This window comes from Erinaceus europaeus, chromosome 3 (genome assembly GCF_950295315.1).
Source record: "Erinaceus europaeus chromosome 3, mEriEur2.1, whole genome shotgun sequence".
NCBI classification, from domain to species: Eukaryota; Metazoa; Chordata; class Mammalia; order Eulipotyphla; family Erinaceidae; genus Erinaceus; species Erinaceus europaeus.
In genome coordinates this window covers 14112447-14122726 of record NC_080164.1, presented here as the reverse complement: position 1 = coordinate 14122726, position 10280 = coordinate 14112447, and the positions used below count along the sequence as shown (strand labels likewise).

The window sequence follows — 10280 nt, the reverse complement described above, 5'->3', positions numbered from 1 at the left end:
TCTCCCTCCCCTCTCTCTCCCTCCCCTCTCTCTCCCTCCATCTCTCTCTCCCTCCCCTCTCTCTCCCTCCCCTCTCTCTCCCTCCATCTCTCTCTCCCTCCCCTCTCTCTCCCTCCCCTCTCTCTCCCTCCCCTCTCTCTCCCTCCCCTCTCTCTCCCTCCATCTCTCTCTCCCTCCCCTCTCTCTCCCTCCATCTCTCTCTTGTCTCCAAGGTTATCACTGGGGCATAGTGCTGGCACTATAAAGCCACTGCTCCTGGTAGCCATTTTCTCCTCATTTTATTGGCTAGGACAGAGAGAAATTGAGAGAGGAGTGGGAGATAGAGAGAGACAAAGAGACACCTGCAGGCCTGCTTCATCACTTGTGAAGTTTCCTCTCTTCAGGTGGGGAGCTGGGGGGCTCAAACCCAGATCCTTGCTTGGGTCCTTGTGTTTCTTACTATGTGCGCTTAACCGGGTGCGCCACTGCCCGGTCTCCAGTTCCTCCCATCTCTTGAATGGATGCTTCTTGGGGTTCCAGGAATCCAGGACAACCTTGTTTTTCCGCTTCAAGGATGAGTCAGTTCTGTAACCCACCGAGAGGGACTGAAGACACATGAAAATCCTCTGCTTCTCCATCCCTGTAGCCTCAGTGACTATCAAGATCAAGGTCTCTTCTATGAGCTGCACCCCCCACCCCCAACAAACACCCAGGCTGGGCATGCTCCCCTATAGCTTCCTGGGGCCAGAAGGATTTCCCAAGAATGGCTGGGGTGCAACTCTAAAGATCTGGTGGCTTGGGAATCCTAGCTCAGCCTGCTGTGGCCCACCCTGGAGGTTGTAGTCACTTCTCCTTTTTCCTAGTTGCCTCCTTTAGGGAGAGACCCAATGCTTTAAGAGGCTCTGGGAAATGGAACATGACCAGAGAGAGAAAGAGAGAGACAGAAGGAGAGGGAGAGAGGGAGAGAGGGAGAGAGGGAGAGAGGGAGAGAGGGAGAGAGGGAGAGAGGGAGAGAGAGAGAGATTGCAGAGCTGTGGCATGCGGGGTAGGTCTTCAGTACATTCTGGTGGCTGACAGATGGAGTAAGTGCTTTGCACACAATGCCCACACAATGCTTCACTGTCTTCCCCTGTCCTTGTGACTGTACACCCAACTGGGGCTGGGGGAGGCATGGCCTGTCCCCGTGAGGAGGCCTCACCTCTAGGGGGGGCTGCTGTATTCAGTGTCCTCCACGGACCCAGTGCACAGCCCACCCTGGGAAAAGCCACCCTACTTGCAAAGAGCAGACGAGCACAGATGTCACCTTGGGTGGTGCTGCTAGTGGGAAGGTGCCAGAATGTACGAATCCTTTGGTCCAGAGGGAATCCCAGTGATTGGCGCTGTACGATTCTGCCCCTACACAAAGATCAGCTCAAGGGGCCTCTCCATCAAGCACAAAAATCTCTGAACTGCTGGTGACAGCCACCCCCCCCCCCCAAGCACTTACACGCCCTAGAGTCCAGTCCTGTGAATACAGTCTGCCGTGTTGTGTTGGGAGACAGTCCTACCGTGTTGTATCAGGAGACAATCCAGTGGGAATAGTTTTCCTTGTTGGACTGGGACACAGTTCAGTGGAGACAGTCTCCCAAAAAGTGTTGGGAGATAGTCCAGGGGAGAGATGCCTGCCATGTGGTACTGGGTGACAGTACAGTGGAGATAATCCGTCATGTTGTGTTGGGAGGGGGTCCAGTGGGGATGACTGAACACGGTGTGTTGGGAGATAGTGCTGGGCCTAGTAGCCCACCTGCTCTCTGCTTGCTGCTCTCAGACATGACTCTCAGTTACTGGCCAACCTTCCAAGAGGAAAAAGAACTTTCACATTTGGAAAAAAATCTTTGCCATAGGACCAGCTGACTCCAGCTCCCCAGAAGTTCACACACAGACCCCCCTCTCCCCCACCGCCCATCTACCCTCATTCCTGAGGGAAGCCCAGATTTATCTCCCTGTGCCCTGCTTCACTTTTGTTGACTTGAATCAAGTTTTCTAAAGTTGTTCTTTAATTATGGCAGGTCACCTTTCACCCTTTCACCCTATCACCTCAAACTTTTAAAAATATTTATTTATTAGGTAGAGACAAAGAGAAATTGAGAAGGGAGGGGGAGACAGGGAGAGAGACAGAGAGACACCTGTAGCCCTGCTTCACCACTCGTGAAGCTTCCCCCAGCAGGTGGGGACCAAGGCCTTGAACCCGGGTCCTTGTGCGCTGTAGTGTGTGCACTTAACCAGGTGCGCCACTACATGCCTCCCACCTCAAACTTTTCTGAGCTGTTGGGGAGACATCCTGTGACTGGCTCCTGTCACTCTGAAGCTGTGTGATGAGGAACAAAGGGAACTAAAGTGTCACCTTTGGAGGGGGAAGGGAAACAGTTAGCCCCCAGCTTCCAAAGCCCATTGGCTGTAGGCTGCCTGGCATCTGTTCCATGGCAGGTTACAGTCCTGAGGGACCAGCCCTTGCCCACATGCTGACCTCGGGGCAGGAGAGGCTGGGACATCCAATGCTTCCCTAGCTTGGGCTAAGAACTGGCTGGAATCTGGAGAGGTGAAGGGAGGGCTCACAGGAGACATTTCCTTTTAAAAATTATTACACATTTTGGATAAGGACAGAGATAAATAGAGAGCCAAGGGGAAATAGAGAAGGGGAGGGAGGGAGAGAGCTATTTCTAGCACTGCTTCACTGCTCCTAAAGCTTCCTTTTCTGTAAGTGGGGACCAGGGGCTTGAATCTGGGTCCCTGAACACTGTAACATATGTGCTCTATTGGGTGCAGCGCCACAGGATATATTTTTCTGCTCAATGAAATCCACCCAGCTGACAGCCAAAAAGCAACAACAAAGTAGCAGGAGACAGGCTCCCTCCTCTGGACATTGCTGAGTGGGGGTGGGGGAGGGGCGGAGGGCAGCTTACTCAGGACCCAGGGACAGAGGGTGGGTCACCTAGCACCTTGAATGAGAGCCCAGAACCAACTCAGAGCTTGAGATTTAGAATTTAAAGCCCCAGCCAGAGCCCACCCTTTGACACAGACTAAGTTCCTGATGTGTAAATCTGGAAGTCAGACAACTGGCCAGAGTCCGGAGACTCCCTCCCAACCCCAGAGTGCTAGAATACATTCCCAGTCACTACCTCTAGCCCTCTGATTGGCACCTGCCAGTGTGTGGGGTATTAATCATGGCCAGTGCTTCTCCACATGCAATAAAAAACCCTTTAAACTGCTCAGATGGGAGGTGATTAACTCTATTAAGTGGCATTATGGATCGTCCTATCTGTTGCTTTCATAAACACAGTTGTAGGCGGGATGTTTTATTATGGGCATAAAAATGTCCCACATTACAATGCATAAGCACATATCGATGTTATATTTCTTTACTGTGCTGCACGCCCCGGTCCCCAACCACTCTGAAAAGAAACTACACGTCTTAATCATTTATGCTCCAAGTTTTAACCAGGATTATCAATGGCAGCTTTTGAGCTTTCTCTTCTGGCAACACAATAGATCATAGTAAAAATGCACCGACAAGCGATGTGTCCGTTTGATTTTTTCCACCTGAATCAGCAGTCCAAACTCCAGACACAGCAGTTTAGGGCAAGCAGCACACTGAAGAATTTAAGTCTAAGCATTTAATCTGTTCTTTCCATAAATTCCTGCTGCTTGTGCTTTATAATGATTCTACCAAAGGAAGTTTATTTATATCGCAGATTTTCAGCATCAGCACATTGAGAACACAACGGCGATCGCTCAGTCAATAGCTTACAGCCATGTATAATATCACTCCGGAAATCAAAAGCCCATTTGAAGAAAAGAAGGCTCGGATTAAAGTCACTTTAAGACATCAATAACTTGGAACTGGCTGGAGAGAAGTTATAAATATCCAGCCTGCGCATATGCAAATAGGCCTCGGCAGTAGCGCCACGTCCCCTCCGTGGGAACCTCCTGTGGTTACACGTGCCGAGGCGAGCGGGGGCGGGGCCTCGCCGTCTGGGCCCTGCCCCCTCTCAGGCCCCGCCCCCTCTAGGCCTCCCTCTAGTTGGAGACCCCGCCCCTGGCACCGACTCCGCCACGCCCACCGAAGGCTCCGCCCCCGCACTGCCGCCTCGACTCTTCTCCCCAATGAGAGGCCACGCCTCCGCGGATACCGACCACCCAGCCCAGGGAGGCCACGCCCCCGCGCCGGCACCTGTCGCTCAGGCGCCAGGGTCCGTCTGGATCTTAGCCTGGGTTTGCAGAAGAGCAGGCACCTAACATCAAAGCGCAACGACACGAAGAAACTGGCGCCTTTCTGCATTTTGCTTCGTGGCCACATGTCAGGTGCTGGTTCAAGGGGCACCTTATTTACAACTGGAGTCCTCCACCGGCTGACTCCCTACCAGTCACGTGCGCTCCATGAACCACCTTCCAGGTTCTCAGCTTGGGCATGGAGGGAGAGAGGATGCATCCACAACTTGTAAAGTCTCCAAGGGGGGAGGTAGCTCAGCCTGTTAAGTGCCATACTGCATGCTGAAGTCCTAGAGGTTGCAGGTTCAATCACCGGGAGCCAGAACTTAGGAGCAGTGTTCTGGTCTTTCCCCCACCCCTGCTCCCAATCTCCCTCTCTCACAAGGAATTAGATTTTATTTACTTATTTATTTATTTATTATTATTATTATTATTTTGCCACTAGGGTTTTATCGCTGGGGCTCAGTACCAGCACTACAGATCCACCGGTCCCAGAGGCCATTTTTTCCTTTTATTTATTTATAATTTTCTATTTTATTGGATAGGACAGAGAGAAACTGAGAGAGGAAGGGGAGATTAAGAGGGAGAGAGAAAGATAGTTACCGGCAGATCAAAATCACAGGAACTGGTGACTGAAAGAAGACAGTTTCCTCTAGGGTGACTCTTTTAAATTAATTAATTAATTAATTTCATTGCACGAGGGTTATTGTTGGGGCTCGACTCTAGCCCCACGAATCCACAGTTCCCGGTAGCCATTTTTTCCCTTTCCTTTCCTTCTTTCCTTCCTTCCTTCCTTCCTTTTTCACTAAATAGGACAGAGAGAAATTGAGAAGGGGAGATAGGAGGGAGAAAGTGAGACACCTGCAGACCTGTTTCACTGCTTGTGAAGCTTCTCCCCTGAAGGTGGGGTGCGGGGGCTCCCACAAGGTGACATAAGTGCACTTGACTGGGTGTGTCACCGCCCAGCCCCTCTAGGGTGACTTTTGCCTGAAGACACCCTAACTTTGGAGTTCTCCTGTGCCCTTGGCTTGACGCTGTCCTCCCACCCTCCCCACCCCCAATGCCCATCTTTCCTGTTCTGAAGGGTCTATGCTTCAGAACTAGGTGTAGAATTGAACACATTCAACTACTCACTAATTAATTAACTAATTAATTAATTAAATCTGTATTGAGTACCGACCATGGGCCAGACACTAGGATGCAGTGAAGAGCCAAACAGACCAGGAGTCCTACCACTGAAACAGTGATCCTCAAGGGAGCTTGGCAGCCTCCCCACCTCCTTCTCAAGGGCAGGTGTGGTACAGCTGGCTGGCACAGGGAGGCCTGTGGGCACAGCCTCGCCAAGAGGCTTCCCACTCCTGCCCTTGGCTGCACTTGGTCCCTGAGCTCCAGAAAAAGGCTTTTCAGACACTCAAGAGATGGATTCATAAACTCTCTTCCGTTCTGGGGGTACAGTGGGGTTCCCCATGAATTCTGAAACCTCTTCCTATGACAAGGATAACAAGGTCCACAAGAGGTGTTTTTTTTTTTTTTCTCTCTCTCTCTTTCTCCTCTCCCCTTACCAGAGCAATGCTCAGGATTATGGTGGCGAGGGAAATTGAATCTGGGACCGCAGAGCCTCAGGTATGAAAGTCTTTTTGCATAACCATTATTCTGTCTCCCCTGCCCTACGAGAGGTTCTCTATTTGCTCCCAGAGAGGTGAGGACAAGTGCTTCCAAATGAGTGAACTAATTCTGGGAGGGGCCTTGCCACTCATGTTTCCCTCCCGCCACCCCCCTACCTTGGCCCCAAGGCCCGGAGTGTGGGAACAGGCCTCAGCTGAGTGCAGGGAGCCAGGGGAGATGAACAGGTGTGTTGGGTGGAGTCTCTTGGAGGCTGGGAGCCAGTGACCTAAGCCTTCCTGTCCTTCTGTACTGTGAGAACTAGCTCTGGCTGAGACAGAATATTGTTCCATTTTCTGGAATTCCCTGCCCTGCCCTGGTCTCTCTAGTAGGAACCTGGAAGTTCTATGTGTTCTGGTGGGTCCAGGAAGTTGATCTGGAGGACAAACAAGGCGAAGACAGTTGTGACGAACAAAGTGAGTGGGCTGTAGGCAGAGGTCCTGAGGACCCATGAGCCTGGAGGTGGGGGAGTCAGCAGCCTTGAGTGATGGCTGGGGAGCTGAGTGAGAAACAGAGTCCTGTGAGGATTTCTGACCAGGAGAATGCTTGGTTTTAGAAAGATGGACCCGGGCCAGTGAAATAACTTGCCTGGGAGGGCACCTGCTTTGCCATGAGTGCCATCTGGGTTTGAGCCCCTGGCACACAACACCACACCACACCACACCACGCCACGCCACGCCACGCCACGCCACGCCACACCACACCGGAGGACTAGGGCACTGGGATAAGCTTTGGTGCTGTGGTGTCTCTCCTCATTTCCCTCTTTCTATCTGAGAAAGCAAGTTGAGTGGCGAAGCCTCCACAATGACAAAATAAATAAATACATAAAGGAAGAAGACAGAGGAGGAGGGAGAGGAGGAGGAGGGTGAGGAGGAAGAAAAGGAGAAAGAGAAGAGGAAGGAGGAGGTCGGGAAGGAAGGAAAAGAAGAAGAGGAGGGAAGAGGGGGAGGAGGAGGAGGAGGAAGGAGAATAAAGAGAAGGAGGAGGAAGAAGAGGAAGGAGAAGGAAGAGGAGGAAGGAAGAGAAGAAGAGGAAGGAAGGAGAAGAAAGAGAAGGAGAAGAAGCAGTAGGATGTTGTTCATTATGCCAGATTCGCTGCATTTCACTGTCTCCCCCAGAGCCGCCCTCCAGCCGGGAGGAGCCGACAAGAGTCGATCTCGTCCACGAAGATGACGGGGGGTGCGTGCTCTCGCGCCATGACGAATAGCTCCCTCACCATTCTTGCTCCTTCTCCAAGGAACTTCTGTACCGACTCAGAGCCGGACACACGGATAAAGGTGCAGTCCGTGTGATGGGCCACAGCCTAGGCCAACAGGGTCTTCCCGGTGCCTGGGGGTCCAGACAGCAGCACTCCCTTGGGCTACGCGATGCCCAGGGCCTCAAACAGCTCAGGATGCCTGACAGGCAGCTCCATCACTTCCTTAATCTCCTTGATCTGCTTGTCCAGCCCGCCGATCATCTTGTATGTGGAGTCTGGCACCTTCTCCACCGTCATCAGGGACACCACTGGGCTGACCTTGTTGGGCAGGGTCTTATGCAGGGGGTAGCTGTTGTTTCTTAGAGCAACCCAGCAGTTGGGTTCATCCCACAGCGCCAGTTATGCTTACCAAAATCGGCCCATTAAGGCACTTGCATTCCACGCCCGGCTTCAATGAGCGTCGGCATCGGAACACAATCCAGTGTGTGTTTTTTTTTTAATCAGAAAAGAATCTGCCTTTAAATATCTTCTAAGACGGAAGTGGTAGGGTGTAAAACAGGAAGTGACTAGGAGAGGGGGCGGAGTGGAAAAAGAGCGGGAACCAGTGGGGATCTAACCAGTGGGGATTAAGCCAGTGCCCCGCAGGCAGGGCGGGTCTCAGGCAAAACAGTGATTATGTAAATAGACCACAGCGTCAAGCAATGCAGCAGACCTGGCGTAATGAACAGTAGGAGAGTTCTGATGTTGGAGTGGAGCATGACCTTGAATAGGACTGGGGGAAGAGGGAACTCTGAGGGGTGGCAGAGCAGAGGGTGGGAGGTGGAACACAAGCTCACTAGCTGGGGAGGAGGGTACGGGAGACTAACTTGGTGGTCTGAGTTGGAAAGGCCCTGCTGAAGCAGAGCCAACAGGCCTGATGGTCTCGTACGGGGTCTGAGGGCTCCTCACTTCTGGGCTTCTCCTTAGGCCTGGCTGCAAGGTGACAGCTGCAGTCTTTGTAGGCACCCCAAATCTCTGCATCTGGCTCCTTGTTTTACAAACAGGGAGGCAGAGAATCAGTGAGGGAAGGGGGGAGGCAGGACGGAAGGTTAAAATGGGCCGGAAGCCAGCCCCCCTTCCGTGTCTCACAGCCAATGCACTTGTTGTGCTTCCTTACAACCAGAACCAGAAGTGGGTTCTGAGGATCGGACAGTGTACATGGGTCTGAGGGCAAGGCTCTGGGGCCCATCTGAGTTTTCACATTCTTGATCAGTTGGATAAACGTGGTAAAAGCTGCTTCATGTTTCTGAGCCCTTGTTATCTCCTCTATAAAATGAGTGTCACAAAAACACCCACTATGGGATGGTTGTGAGAATTAATGATGCCTGTGTCATAAGCTTCAAAGCTAACATCCTGAGCAAGTTTCCGTACAGCCACGGCTCACTGGCTGCTCAACTCCAGGGGGCGCTGTTCACCTCACGACACCATGTGTTTCTTTAGATATTGTGACAATTCTCTGGTAGGTGGCAGGCAAGGGTCTTGAGAAAAGGGTACCTACCAAAATTTCACAGAGTTGCTAAATCGGCCATCGGCGGGGGTGTTCTAAAGTCAGTCACAGTCGAGTGGGGGAGAAGACATGAAAATAGACCATCAAGATGCTCATTGGTGAGACGGGTGAGTGAAGTCTGTGCGGGTACGCTGGGGTTAGCTGAGGAGAGCCTCCATCTTCCTGCTCCTGTGCTTCTGGGGAGCTCAGCACCTCAGAGTTCTGACGTGCAAATTGGGGTGTTTGAGAAACTCCGGTCTTGGGGTGGTCTGGAAAGGGGGGCTGTGGAAAGCCTAGCTGCTGCAAGGACAGGCAGAGCCATGAGGCTCCAGCAGAGAGGCCTAAGCCCCTCTGCTCTATTTCAGAATGGAAGTTCCTCTCCCTCTGCATTCAGTTCTGCTGTGGGAAAGGCAGCACACACAAAACAAATAAGCACAAGACCTCGGTGCACCAGGCTCTCTCAGCTTCTGGGCGACTCCTGACTCGCTCATAACTCACTTCCCACAACCAACAACAGGCTGGCTCACTGTTCCTGAGGCGGCTTTCTTGACAGGCCCACCTCCCCTGCATGTCTGAGGCCACTTCAGAAAAGGGAAAAGGAGAGGAGTAGAGGGCTGTGTGTCTCTTGAAAGCTGCCACAGAAGGGGGCTTTTGTGAGCTTTGTGGGAAGCTTTCAAGTCAGGCTGTTCTCTCCCTCTCCCCTGCTGTTTTCTGTCAGCAATTGGGGGTGCCAAGCCCCAGTCAGCCCCAGACTTAACCTGTGCTTTTGCATCCTGGTGACTGGAGTCTGACTGGAGGTGATTCCTGAAAGTGGGGAGGGGGTGGCTTCCCTCACAGACCCTTCTGGCTGAGATGACAGAGATGGCTGAGCCTGGAAGATGGAGGCTCTAAGCCATGTGCTGGTCTTTCTGTGGGGGTTCAGACCCTCAGTGGGAAGGAGCAGAGTGGGGGAGAACAGAGGAGAGACTAATCATGGAGAGAGGTTGGGAAAGGCTGAGAAAGGCATGGTGGTGGTGCTGCTGCCTCTATAAACCTCCCCAGGGCTTGTCCTGAATCTTTTACCTCAGAGGTCTCTTCAGACTCCTGCCTGTGCCAGAGTCTTGGGACTCTGGAAGACCCCAGAAGCTGAGCAGGTGACAAACAGAGCCAGTCAAGTTGGGGGCCCGTCCCTCTTTCTGAGACTAACCCCTTGGAACTTGGGCCCAGGGGGAGAAGAGATGCCAGCCAGGCTTCCAGTTCTGACCTCAAGGCCTCCCAGAGTCCCAAGCTCCCTTTCAGAGAGGACCTATGAATCTCTCCTGCTCTGCTGAGTTCCTTCAAAGCTCTCAGCACATGGTTAATCTTCCTTCTGTTCAGAAATGCGGAGTAATTTGCCCGAGTGGGGATTTCTGCATATTTATACTAATGTCTGTGTTTAAAGCTTATGAGACAGGGAATTGCTGAGAGATGTCCATTAGCAATATATACAGACTGCAATTATTTCTTTATGGTGTGTGGTATGACTGCAGAATATTTTATTTCAATGGAAGTAACAGGCTCTGCCTACTGTGTTTTCTTAGGTGCCCAAAGAAATCAATAAGAATAGAACAGAAGTGAAAAGAGGCAAGAATAAAAGGAGTGTGACCTTTCAGGATTCTGGGAGCCTTAAATACGCTACACCAGAAACTG

At 51.9% G+C, this 10280-nt stretch overlaps 1 protein-coding gene and 1 pseudogene across 2 annotated transcripts in view; both read right to left on the bottom strand.

Moving 5' to 3' along the window:
* Positions 1–10280, bottom strand: part of KLHL29 (kelch like family member 29) — a 359330-nt gene that overhangs the window by 35444 nt on the left and 313606 nt on the right. The window lies entirely within an intron of this gene.
* On the bottom strand, positions 6215–7486 carry LOC132537447 (26S proteasome regulatory subunit 8-like; annotated as a pseudogene).